Below are 12,713 nucleotides of genomic sequence, written 5' to 3'. Positions count from 1 at the left end.
TCAACATCTATCAACTGTAGATCCATCCATTCTAAAAGGTGAAGGATGAACAGAGGACCAGAGATAGAAAAACAGCATGAAAAACAAGAGGGGAGGTAAGAAAAGAGTAAGGTACGAGTGTAAGATTAATATAGTAATGAAGAAAAAGGATAGCGTAAGGACAACTGGCCTAAGGTGATAGAAAGGTAAAATAGTTGAGTACAAAATTTAGAAAAAATAAGATAAAACCTATGAAAATAAGAAGAGTAATAAGAATATATCAAGAAAAGAGGAAGATATATATATATATATATGAGAGATCAATGATAAAAAAATTTTTAAAAACTAAACCAAAAAAAGAAAAGAAAAGAAAAATTTTGGGGGGAAATCCCACACAATTGTGAGATCTTAGACAAGAAATACTAGAGTTAAGAACCAACAGATTAAAAAGCAGGTGACTATATCAATAAAAATATCATTTGTATCCAGACTGTACACAGTGCTGTCACTATGTTTCCAGGAACAACCACAAGGACAGAAGGAAAGCAGGAAAAAAATGGAAAAAATTATAACAGTAAAAAAAAAAAGGTGGAGGTAAAATGACAAAAAAAATAAGAACACATAAAAATGCAAATGAAAAATGGTAGAAAAAAAGAAGGTATTCGTCAGTTTGCGGTTTTTTTTTTTGGCGTGAGGGGAGGGAAACAGGGTATGAAATTTGTAACTCCACTAAATTCAGGATCCAAACACTTCAAAAAGTCTTTTTCTCCTCTGATTTGGCTTTGCGGATTTTCTGATCAGTTTGCTTGATTGAGCAGGAAAAAAAAGCCAGTGGAGCTGCAGTCCCGCCTAGCACAGGGGGCGTACTTCCGGATATGCTGCCTCTGAGAAAACCTTTGCCCTTTTGAATGATGTCACTGCCAGCACTACTTCTCAGGCTCCAGTTGGTTTGTCAGAGTTTGCCATCAGTTAAGATGGTGCTGCTTTCAGCTGATGGGAGAGGGGATTCCTTCCCAATGTTGTTCTGCTAGCAGAAGTGGAAACTTCTCGGAGGTACTCACAAATTGCAGGATTTTCTGGTTCCGTAAAGCTGGCAGGTCCTCCACGGCTGGGTGTCGGCTCTGGGCTCATGCAGGCTCTGTGTGGCTCTCTCTCTGGAGCCAGCAGGTCTGCCTTCCCCAGAAGTGCTGGCTACTCAGGTTCAGGAGGGCTCCGGCTGGTGCTGCTCCACACTGTTTTCTGCCTTTTTCTTTTCTGAGATCTCTGTGGTGCCAAAGCTTACTTAGGATGGATCTTTGGGTATGAACTTTCCCCTACAATGCTAGAAATGGTATCTTAGAGAGAGCTCAGAAAGACTCACACTGAACTACCATCATCTTCCGCTGATCTCTATGAATTTCTCTATTTAAGAACTTTTAAAAGGAAGTATTAATGCTAAGATAAAGATCTAGGAATTAGTTCAGGAATTAAGGCACAAAGGAACCAGGTAACTGGACAAAATCCTACCTGGTGACCAAAATGTAGCATCAAAGTCAAAATATGCATAATGGTCATCAGCACAAAATCAAAGGTCCATTGTTTCAAAAGGAGTCCATCTTTAATAGAAATAATGGGCAAGGCAAATGAGTATTGAGGTAGAAGCATGGCTAGTTACGCCTGTTTTCCCAATAGGGGATTTGATTTTGTGTTGAATCAGCAGACTAACTTAACAGGTTGGCATATTAATTTAGAAATTCAAATCTAAAAGAAAAAATTTAAAGAATTTAAATGTTACAGTACAGTAAATATACATTTGCAAACACAAATACTCATTTCCTACTCCATTTCAGTTACTTTTGTAAAAGTGAGTATCTTGCATGTTTCTATTTGCTGAAGGAACCAAACAGAACCATCCTAATTGCAATCTCAAACTCCACACCTGCAAGTCTCCTCACTAGAGAAAAGAGTGAGATTTCCCTAATAAAATCCTTAATGTTTTAAACCATTACTTCCTCCTGGTATTGTTATAATAACATAATAAATTCAAACCCTAACCAAGTACTTCAGAGAGCACAGAATAATAAGCCCCTTTCTGAACTACTGGTTATTAAAATGTAGGAAGAAATGGCCTACAAAAGAATTTTAGAATGAAAATCATAAGGACATTCTGTGACATTCTGTCAGAAACATGTTGATTTTATTTGAAGAAACTTATCATGGACTATTATGAGAAGGAAAATAAGAAGTCATGAACTTTCATTCTTGTTGATACCAAAAGTGGCTTATGAAGAATCTATTCTAACATTAAAACATTAGCAAAAATTTATTTAATGGATTTGTTATCCTCAAAGGGGCATTTCCAGAATGTATGTGGAATCTTCTGATTGTCTTCTTTGGGTATTTGTTTGAATCTGTTTCTGAAAGGCAAACATGTGAAAAGTTGTCAAACTCAATTATTTACTAAGGATGAGGGATTAAAGAAACGGTCAGAATAGGTATATGTGATTTTACAAATTTGTAAACCTTTTGAAAAAACAAGAAAATTATGAGTGAATATTTCAGAACAACAATGTAAGGGTTCAATAATTTTCTAGGATTTCTTGTTTTATTCCTATTTTGATTCTACACAATAAGACATGTTGGAATAAAAAAGGAATAAAAATATTTGGAACAAACAGGAATAAAAATAATTGTTTCAAATTAAAATTCAGGTCAAATACACAAATGCTACTGCTGTTTAGAAATCTAAAAACAGGACCAAGTAGGAGTAAATGGCTTGCTCTTGTAATCCTAGAAATTCAAGGAGCTAAGAGACCTGGAGGATCATACGTGGATCAAAGCTAGCCCAGACAGAAAAGCCTGTGAAAATCTATCTCCTGTTAACCCAGAAAAAGCAGGACCAGTTGTATAACTCAAGTGACAGTGCATCAGCTAGGTGTAAGCAAGATAGACAAGTTCACGACTTGGATTTCAAGAGAGGGAAAGAGAGGCAGAGAGAGAAAAAGAACTATAATGGAAATAGTTCAAACTATGAGTGCAGAAGACCTGCAGTTTGTATAGGTACAGAAGATATCCTGATACAATTGGTGGCAGGCAGTTTGGCAGTGTTCAACTTGATTGAAGAAATATTGATTTCTAACTATAAGCAATTTAAGTTGTCTTTTTTCCAGCATTTGAGGACTCAATCAAAATCACTTAGACAATTAAAATTTTAGGCTTAGGAGAGCTCAGACTTCAGATTGAATTATAGGGTAACATTCAAGTAAGCATGAAATATTAGTTATTATAGTGATCATGAATCTTCACAATCCTATCTTAAGATCCTAATACACAATAATATCAGACAACCACTGGAGTATACAAGGAGTACATGTGTTCCTTAAAACATTTCTCTGTATTTCACTCAATTAATTTGACAGACAAAAAATACAGACTTTATCAAAGTCTAAATTCAATTATGTTAGAGCCTTGATAATAATACATTTAAATAACTATAAATATTTTAACTAAATATTAAATCAATTAGTTAATAACTATCCAAATTGAAAGATGATAAAATGTACCTACTTTTCTTTTAAATTTTTTAACTTTTTTATTTGACTTAAAATTTAATTTTACTGTTATACAATATACAGATATGGTTACATATGTTAGATAGTGAGTATATTTCTTGTCAAATATTGTCATTCCCTTCCTCATTTTTTACAGTTTCTACCGCCCAACCCCCAGCCAAGTTATAAATTTCATTCCCAATGTATAGTCTTGTGAATATCACTGGTGCTTTGGTTCACCCTTTGTCCTCTGTCTCACCATTTTGTCATTCCCCTTTCCTTCCCTAGTTCAGATAAACATATATACAATACACAGGGTAAATGTACCTACTTTTCAGATAGGTAAAGTCCTAGATTCTTTGAAACTACTGTTAAGCCACTGATAACTTGAGTTTTAATGTAAAAAAAAATTCACAAGTTAATATGGGTTACTTATAGTAAGTTAAAAATATACATATGCCCAGTCAAAGAAAAGATCTAAATTCAAAAATGCAAGAACTGTTTCTACTGAATGCAAATTATGCTTTTGTGTCATCCCCAAATTAAAAACTTCTTTGATGAACCACTGTAAGTTGAACTCGCGAAACCCACTGTGTGTACAATGTAGTAACAGCAGCCAACAATCCAACCTAAATCTGATACTGGGACAGTACTCAATGGTGAGGTGGTCTGACCCCCTTCCCTGTTCAACCACACTCCTAATCCACAGTTCATTGTCTTACTTTTAGATATCCTTTTTGCTCCCACAAATGAAATCTGAAAAGGGAATTTAAAGATATAATTGGGTTAAAGTTATCTTTATTTCCTAATATTTAACTATGGTCTAGATCCTCTCACTTTTGTTCTGATGTTTTAGTAACATGCTGCAATGACACTGTAGATACATTAGAGTCTATAGTACAGTGCTTCTAAATCTTCTCAACATTAAGATCATATTTTCAATGTCGAATGCACTGCTAAATTTCTGAATGAAAAATACATACACATATTCTCCCTTCACTAACAAAATTATCAAAATTTATCCAATAGGATTATTTGAAAATATTGCTTTTTAAGGAGTTTTGAAAATGCAGTCCAGAGTTCATTTGCATGTATATATCTAGGTGTGCTGTTTTAGTTCACATCAAGAATACAAAATTATAAAATGCTGGAATTGGGTTGTGGGACAGTAATAATGGATGAGATTGATACCTTTCCCTTTGAAGCCTCCATATACATAGTCCTAACACAAAGCTCATGGCTGTCTGCTTAGATTCTCCCAGTTAAGAAATCAGGATGCTGCTCCTGTTTGTCTTTGGCTTGGTACTGAGGCTGCTGTTTCATGATTGTCACTAGGTTTCATGTATTGACAGTTGCTCTGCCAGAAATGCCACCTTGATCCTAGCTGTTCAACACAGATTGGTCTCTGATGCTGTTTCCGCCATAATGGGCTTCAGAACTGGCTAGAACTTTCTTTTAATTCCCTCTACTTTCAGCCTTCTCTGCTTTAAGCTACTGCTTAGCCATATTCCTTCAGTGTGACAACACTGCCACTCTCTACCACAATGTTTTCTCTGCTCATGTCTTATTTCTGCAAACCTCAAAATTCAAGCGGTCTAGCAATATCTTTAAGACAAGGGTGTACAAGGGCCAATTCATAGAATTTCTATGGGATAAGCATTTCTCCTGAGTTCATAAGAATGGGAGGATGTTGTCATGGTGGGAATGGGCACAGGCTGGCCCTGACAGGTTTGGAACCACTGCTTTCTTTGCCCTGCCACAATTGCCACATCTGACTCCACTCATTACAACTAAACAAATGCATAAATCTTTTCCCATCCCTTCTGTATGATGCAAGGCATTGTGGTAAGTTCTCTTTCTCTGCCACAACAAATTGTTGATTTAGCAGTTCTAATAGCTATAACATGATGTATTAAAACTTCAACTGTGTGAAGAATTAATTTATTCTCCTAAGTTACTTTCTGCCCCCAACTATATCATTGGCCACAGAAATACAACAGGTACAATGCTGATATAACTATTTCTATTGTTATATCAAATTACCAATAAAAAATATGGTGCCTTAAAGTTTTTCATCTCAGAAGGGAGATGACAAACACAGAAATTGAATCTTTGTTCAGGTTTTCAGGAGGATGAAATAATAATTAAAAAAAGGTTGGCTGTGCTGCAATCTTACTTTTACTTGGAATTTCCAAAGTTCATTCAGGTTGTTGGAAGAATTCAGCTCCTTGTGGTTACAGGACTAAACTTCTGCCTATCTTCTGCCTACTTGCTGTTCCTTGCCAGATGGCTCACTCTATCACATGGAAGTTCATGTCTTTATGGACATCTTTTTATTTTTTATTATTTTTAATTTACTTTTATTGTAATTAATAGAAGAGTTACAGTAATATTTGACAGGTAGAAGGTGCATTACTTCACACGCATTGATACTCCTTCTCATGTTTTTGTCCCTATTTCCCTCCCCCAACCCGAACAGCAACAGCTCCTGCTGCCTATTCTAAACCTTACATGATTAGGCTGAAAAAAAATCTCCAGGGCCAGGAGTTTGGCCTAGTATTAGAATGCTTGCCTGGCATGCACAATGATCCAGGCTGGATTTCTTGCATAGGAAAAAAAGCCGTAAGTGGTGCAGTGGCTCAAGTGGCAAAACTCTAGCCTTGAGAAAGCTCAAGGACAGTGCTTAGGTCCTGAGTTCAAGCCCCAGAACTGGCAAAAAAAAAACGATTCTAAAGTCAACTGGTGATGGTATTTCTTTCATCTATAAAACTGCTTCTGCAGTTTTTAATTGTGATCAAGGAAGTGATAACTCAGTCACAGGTCAATTTTGCACTGAAAAGAAGAAATTTACAAGACGTGTACATGCAGGGCAGGGAGAGCTTAGGAATCATCTTAAAACTCTATCACTCTTTCTTCCTTTTAGTTATCTGTCTATTCATGCTAACCCATACATGCAACTTCCAGTACTCTGATTCACATGGTTAAATGTATTACCTTACAGAAAAGATAATTTGTTTCTTGGCATACATGATGGGAAACCATGATGCAAAAATAGAGAAATCAATCAATTGATAAGTCAATCAGTCAGAGGTGGAAATATTAACCTGAAGGATGAATCAAGAATTTTATTTTTTTAAGAAAAACTCATAACTACATATTCACAGGCATATTTTCATATTATATACTGTTATTTGATTTAATTATAAATTTTTAGATAACTATGTTAGGTAATTTTGAGTGTATGAGACTATCACAGGAAATCAATGATCTATAACTAATGTCAATAAACAATGAAAAGAATAAGGCTTTAAAAAATAGGGTGGTATATATACCAGTAAAATCACCTAGCTTACTCTTGAACAGGCTTGTTTGAAGAGAAGGGTGTGATAAAATGCTACTAACTTCACTAACTTTTAGTGATAAAACATTTAACACTGTTGGCTATGTAAAGAAAATTTTTCATTATACTAGGAGCATCAATAGTAGCATTAAGTTCCATTTATATGACTTACCTTTATAAGAATCTTGGTGCCAGTTTAGTCATTACTAAAAAGCAAATTCTGTAAATTTATGGCTACAGAAATTATATTCAAAAATCCACATAATTTGCTAATTATTTTACTACATTATGCTGTTGAATTTATTTTATGAAAGAAACTGTACATAACAATTTCTCATTTGACATTGCACTGCCACTCTATATTGAACACAGTGAAATTATTTACAAATAGAAATTAATGACCTCCTCAGAGTATGGATTTTATGCTTTTGTTTAAACTTCATATTTTCATGAATAATATTCTGCCATATTGGTCACTGAACTGAAAGCTTTGCATACATTAGAGAACGGTGCTACCACTGAGACCCACTCACAGTCTGTGACAGACAAAATGTAATAATAAAACTTAAACTTGGGTTTTATCTATACCTATTATATTGTGAACAGCTTGAAAAGTCTCGAGAAATATTATTCCCATGTTTCAAAACCATTACACTAATTCAGTAAACATCATTCATTGATAAATAAAGGAAATTCCAACATAAAAAAGAAAGGATAATTTGGTTTTCTTTTGTACTGTTTGTAGATTTTGCCATCCCACATAACTCCTCAACTAGACATAGCTATAAGCCATTGGCTTTAGAGATATATATATAATCCGGAGTCAGCTCAAAGATTCACTCTATAGCCATGTGGATAGATCTTATCTCTTAGGGAAACTTGGATATATGAGAAATGACTTGTATATCAATCCTATCATCAGGGTCATGACATGTATTTCAAACATGTGCAGATTTAACATTTGACAGAGAAGAGAAGGGAGAAGACATTACCACTACCATATAAAGGCTATGAGAATATATATGACACTTAGCAACAGAAAAAGGGCCAACTGTCATAAGGTTAATTGTTAGGAAAGAAAGATGTGCCATCTTTTAAAAAGTTACCTCTAGACATGTCAAACATGGCTTTTGTTTCATGGTTTGGATAAATGCTTTAATGAATCCCTTACACGATAGTAAGTACGTAGAAACTGATTATTTTTATTATCTTTAAGTAGTTGTACAAAGAAGTTGTCATTTAATGTATCAGTTCATAAAGTCATCTTGATCAGTGTAGCCTCTTTCAACATTCTCACCCATCCCCTTTCCTCACTCTTTTTAATTTTGTAGGATATACATTGAATTCTTGATTGAATTCTTCCCTTCTTTTCCTCTGTTATGTATAAGCACTGACTCCTCCTAACATATGTCTACAAGTTAACTGAAGCACAACAGCCTTACATTCTGTACCTATCTCCTCTGCTCCTATGCCCTCAGCTGCAGTTACCTTAGATTCCAGGAGAAGAGAATTGATGGAAAACATACTTATAACAAGAGGCAGAAACTAACTCCAAGAAACAGTGGAACATCTAAGGACAAACCCCATACCAAATGAGGATGATTATACGTAATGAGGAAACTGCAATCTAACACAGTAGTGATTTCATCTCCTGGGACCATTCATTCATTCATTCATTCATTCATTTATTTATTTATTTATTTATTTATTTATTTATTTATTTATTTATTTATTGCAGAAGTGATAGCAGCCATGTAAACATTGTTGGGTCCCCTTGTAGAATCAGAAGTGAGATAGTGACCCAACAGACCCTTTTTTTCACCAAGACTGCTATTCCACTATCCAAATTTACCTCTATTTAAATTAACCTCTTTTATTAACTCCAATTAGAATCCCAGAATAGAGAACGTCTGGCTATACCTTACCTGTGTCTCCAAGGCCTCCACTTTACAACTCATTTTCTGCCTGTCACCACTACTATTCGCTTCAATTCTTGTACGGGGGTAATGGCCAAATTTAACATGATAGAACCCCCAGCTTTAGGCCTTTAGCCTGGGACTAAAGTTACATTATAAAACTCAATCATATCTACTGATGTATCTGACTTTAAAGTTTTCAGAAAACTGAAGTCATCTTACGATTAAGGTCTCCTTTTTAAAGAAGAAAATTTCCCCTCACAATTATGCAAAATCATGGAAAAATAAAAGCATTCTAAAATACAACAGCTTCTTATCCTTCTAGATAAAAGGCATCATTTGAAGAAAGCTGAAGACTTTTTCTGAAACTGAACATAAATTATGTTACTTTGGCCTTACTGAGGAAATATAAATTTTCTAAGGATATGGACTTTGCCTTACACTGTCTTTCACAGCACATGGGATTTTTGCCTCATTTTATTAACAAAAGCCTTTCTTATCTAAATACTTGTAGATATAAATATAAGCAAACATATTCTTAACTTGTTCAGGAAAATATTTTTAATGAGTAAGAATTCTCTGCTATATGGAAGTAAATAGACATGATCCCTGAAAGTATTCCCTTGCTGTGAAACAACTTCTATCACAATGATGAGATAAATATGTACAGCAAAAGTAGTTCTAACTTTTAGTTAGAATTACTCATTTTAGTTCTGAACTAAAGTTTAGTAAAGCAGGATAGTTGGATAGTTGGAGAGATTATATACCATATCACAGGAATAAAAATCAGACAGATATGTAAGGCCTAAGTCAAATACTTCAGAAAAGTGAAGACTCATCTGCAGCAGAGCATAAAGTATAAAATTAGTAATAAAAAACAGTAGCAACCACCTGGCATGGCAGCTTGTAGATGTCAGATCCTCCTGAGGATGCTCTACAGCTTTGAAAGAACATGTGATCTTAATATGGCATTTCTTTTTTTAATGAAATAAATATTATCTGTGAAACAGTTAGCAGATGCTGACTGAAGGAAACCTTGCCATTGTTCATCTTTACACATTGTACTGCATGTGTCTAAGTTTCTGCTTTATACAGATGAACCTGCCATGATTCCACAAGATGAGGATAAAGGAAGACAATCAAGGCAAATTTCCATTTCATGTGCCTCTGAAAGGGTAATGCTTGTTCAGTGCACTCAAATTCCCTATATGCTTAGTGTAATGAAAATTTGTTGAATTCGTCTGTCATTCCTTATAATAAATCAGGAGCATTCATGTTGCTTTGAGGAAATGTTAAAATGTCAGGAAAAGGCAAAACAAAATAAAACAAAAAATATGTCCATCTTTTACAGTCACTTTTACCCTAAAGAAACTTCTGATGGAAGGAAATGGTTTCTGTTAAAAAACAAAGATATCAATACCTTGTCCTTTCCAGCATCTCGGATATTCCATTGCCTTCACTGCATGCAGTGAACATTCTGTACAAACCACCTTGGTCTAATCATTTTCACAACTGTGTGGCTTCTAAGAAATCATCTAAGTGGAAAGGAATCCTGTGGGTCTCTTGATCTTCCAGTTACCAGAGGCACACACTTCATCATGTGCTTGAAAAACAGGTCCAAATCTCTTAATTTCTCAATTCTTCTCCTATTAAAAAAGTTCATTTCCATTTGGTTTGAAGGTTCTTAAGAGAACACTTTTCTGGAGTATAGTTAAAAAAGAGGGACATAAAAACCTGTCACATTTCTTAGACTTCTAACTACATAGCAAAGATTCCCCAAAAGGTTATTTTCTTCTGCCCCACAAAATACTCCCTTTTCTAGTAAAACATTTTATTAAACTATGTTGTTTTTAAACAAATTATTGTAGATAAATATGAATATAAAATGAAGTAACCAGTAAATTTAGCAAGAAATAAATAACAAATAAGATCAATTCCTTTAGAAATTAGGAGAGAATATGAGAAAGCTTTCATTTGTCTTTCCTGTGTCCCAGGTAATTGAACAAATACACACAAATCAGAACAACTGCAGTTTCAGCTGAACTGTGCTAAATCAACTGTACAATTTTGATAAATTCTGTGTTATCTCTGACAATAGTGCAAGGTGAAATTTATAATCCTCTTGTCACTGTTTTCCATAGTATCTTCAAAAGACTGATGGGAGATTTGTTTCCTTTAAGGTATCTGCCTGCTATCTTCATGTGTTGGGATAAAACAGGTCAACAGCACCAGTTTTAGAACTTAAGATTTTCTTCTAAAGATCTCTCGAGGTTTACCTCTTGTGAATAAAATACAATGTTCTACTTTTTACATGTCCACTTCCATGAAGTATTGCTAACCATGAAGTTCTAGCTCAAAGACAAAAGGATTAATTTCTGAAGCTTTTGAAACCCTTTAAGAGTAATTAGGAAAATCTTACTTACTGTACAGGTATGTTATTATGAAAGTTATTATATTTATACTTCTTTTCAGTTATATTGATTATATTAAAACATATTCCTCATTGAGCTTGTATCTGTTACTTGTACCACACTGGTTTTTCCATCTTTATGGCTATTTTCTTTCTTTTAACACTATGATAGAACTTAAAATATTTAGGCCTCTGGGTGGGTGCTTACCACAGGCTGTGTTCTTACACTGACTGTATTCTAGAAAGAGAAGGCAGAATAAACCTACCCTCTATACACATTAGCCCCGCCCCTGTGCCTGGTCTGTATTGTCAGTGGGGAGACATGGGCTAGGGGAAAAAGAAAGGACTTAAAATATTTAGTGAAGGAGGGGAAAAAATATAAGCACATAGGTACATGTGCAAAACTATCATACACTTGCGTGCCCACACACACACACACACACACACACACACTCACACATACATCTTTAAGTTGAGTAAATGGTCTCAGTTCCATCATGGGCTTGATGATCATCTTTGAGCCTGATTATTGGCAAGTAACCAAATTTTTTTACTTTCACCTATACCATATGATTCTGTGGTCAAAATAACTACAGATTAGAGAAATATCTAGCAGGACAAACGAAAAATAGAAATAATCTGGGGCTTAGCAACCACAGAAAATTAAATTTACTACATGTCTCCACTTCATACTTTTTGGAAAAGTAATACTAATTTTTCATTGAGTTGCTCAAAGGCTTATTAGGATTATGTATGGAAAAGTCCTAGATGAATGGCTGGTTTCTATAACCTAGAGGCTTTATGCTCCTGGGTTCTCATTTGTAATTTTACCCAGATTCCAGAGACTGGACCTGAAATGTTTCTACATTTATATTAGTTAAGTTGGTTGCTGGAGATAATCCTTAAAATAATTCTCATACAAGGGATTTATACTATAGTTTCATTCTCAGTAAGATTTTTCATGTTCATAGGTAGATAGTTTTTGTATTACTATAATATACAGAAAAGGCTCACTAGCCACAGCTCTTTATTACTGAGCTCCCTGAAGCCAGCATGAATACTATCATTACACAAGGGCTGCTCTCCCCACACACTGAACACCATCTGTCATGTCAAGTGGCCTAGTTCCCACAGTTCCTATTAGTTTAAGCTATCACCTAGCTTTGTATAACCATCAAAGATCTACACCTTTGCTGTACATGCTTATTATGTTTTCTTTCTCAGTAACATGTCTGAACCTTTTTTTGTGTCCTGAAGCAATTCAAAGGAAAATGATGTATTGAAGAAAGGTCACATAACCTGTTTGTAAAGGAATTAGGAACCCTTATTCTGAGATACTCACATACTTTCTGCTTCAGTCTCCAAGTAGTGCTTCCCTTCCTTATTTTCAAGAAATTGTAGTCTTGATAAAAATATATTTGAAATTTTATAATTTATTATAAAGTTTATTCAGGCCGAGAGACAGTGAGAAAGGAAGGCAGAAATCAGAGATCTTTTATATCTGGATTTGGTTTGTAGGAACTGATGCTCTGAATATA

The 12,713-nt window shown here is 34.7% G+C and overlaps 1 protein-coding gene and 1 pseudogene across 5 annotated transcripts in view; one reads left to right on the top strand and one right to left on the bottom strand.

Annotated features, from left to right (window-relative positions):
* Pclo (piccolo presynaptic cytomatrix protein) overlaps positions 1-12,713 on the bottom strand; it is a 263,933-nt gene that overhangs the window by 197,834 nt on the left and 53,386 nt on the right. The window lies entirely within an intron of this gene.
* LOC150063208 (small nucleolar RNA SNORA51) lies at positions 11,363-11,501 on the top strand (annotated as a pseudogene).

Source organism: Megascapheus bottae, chromosome 5 (assembly GCF_031878675.1).
Source record: "Megascapheus bottae isolate mThoBot1 chromosome 5, mThoBot2.hap1, whole genome shotgun sequence".
Lineage (NCBI taxonomy): Eukaryota > Metazoa > Chordata > Mammalia > Rodentia > Geomyidae > Megascapheus > Megascapheus bottae.
This window is presented reverse-complemented; position numbering and strand designations above follow the sequence as displayed.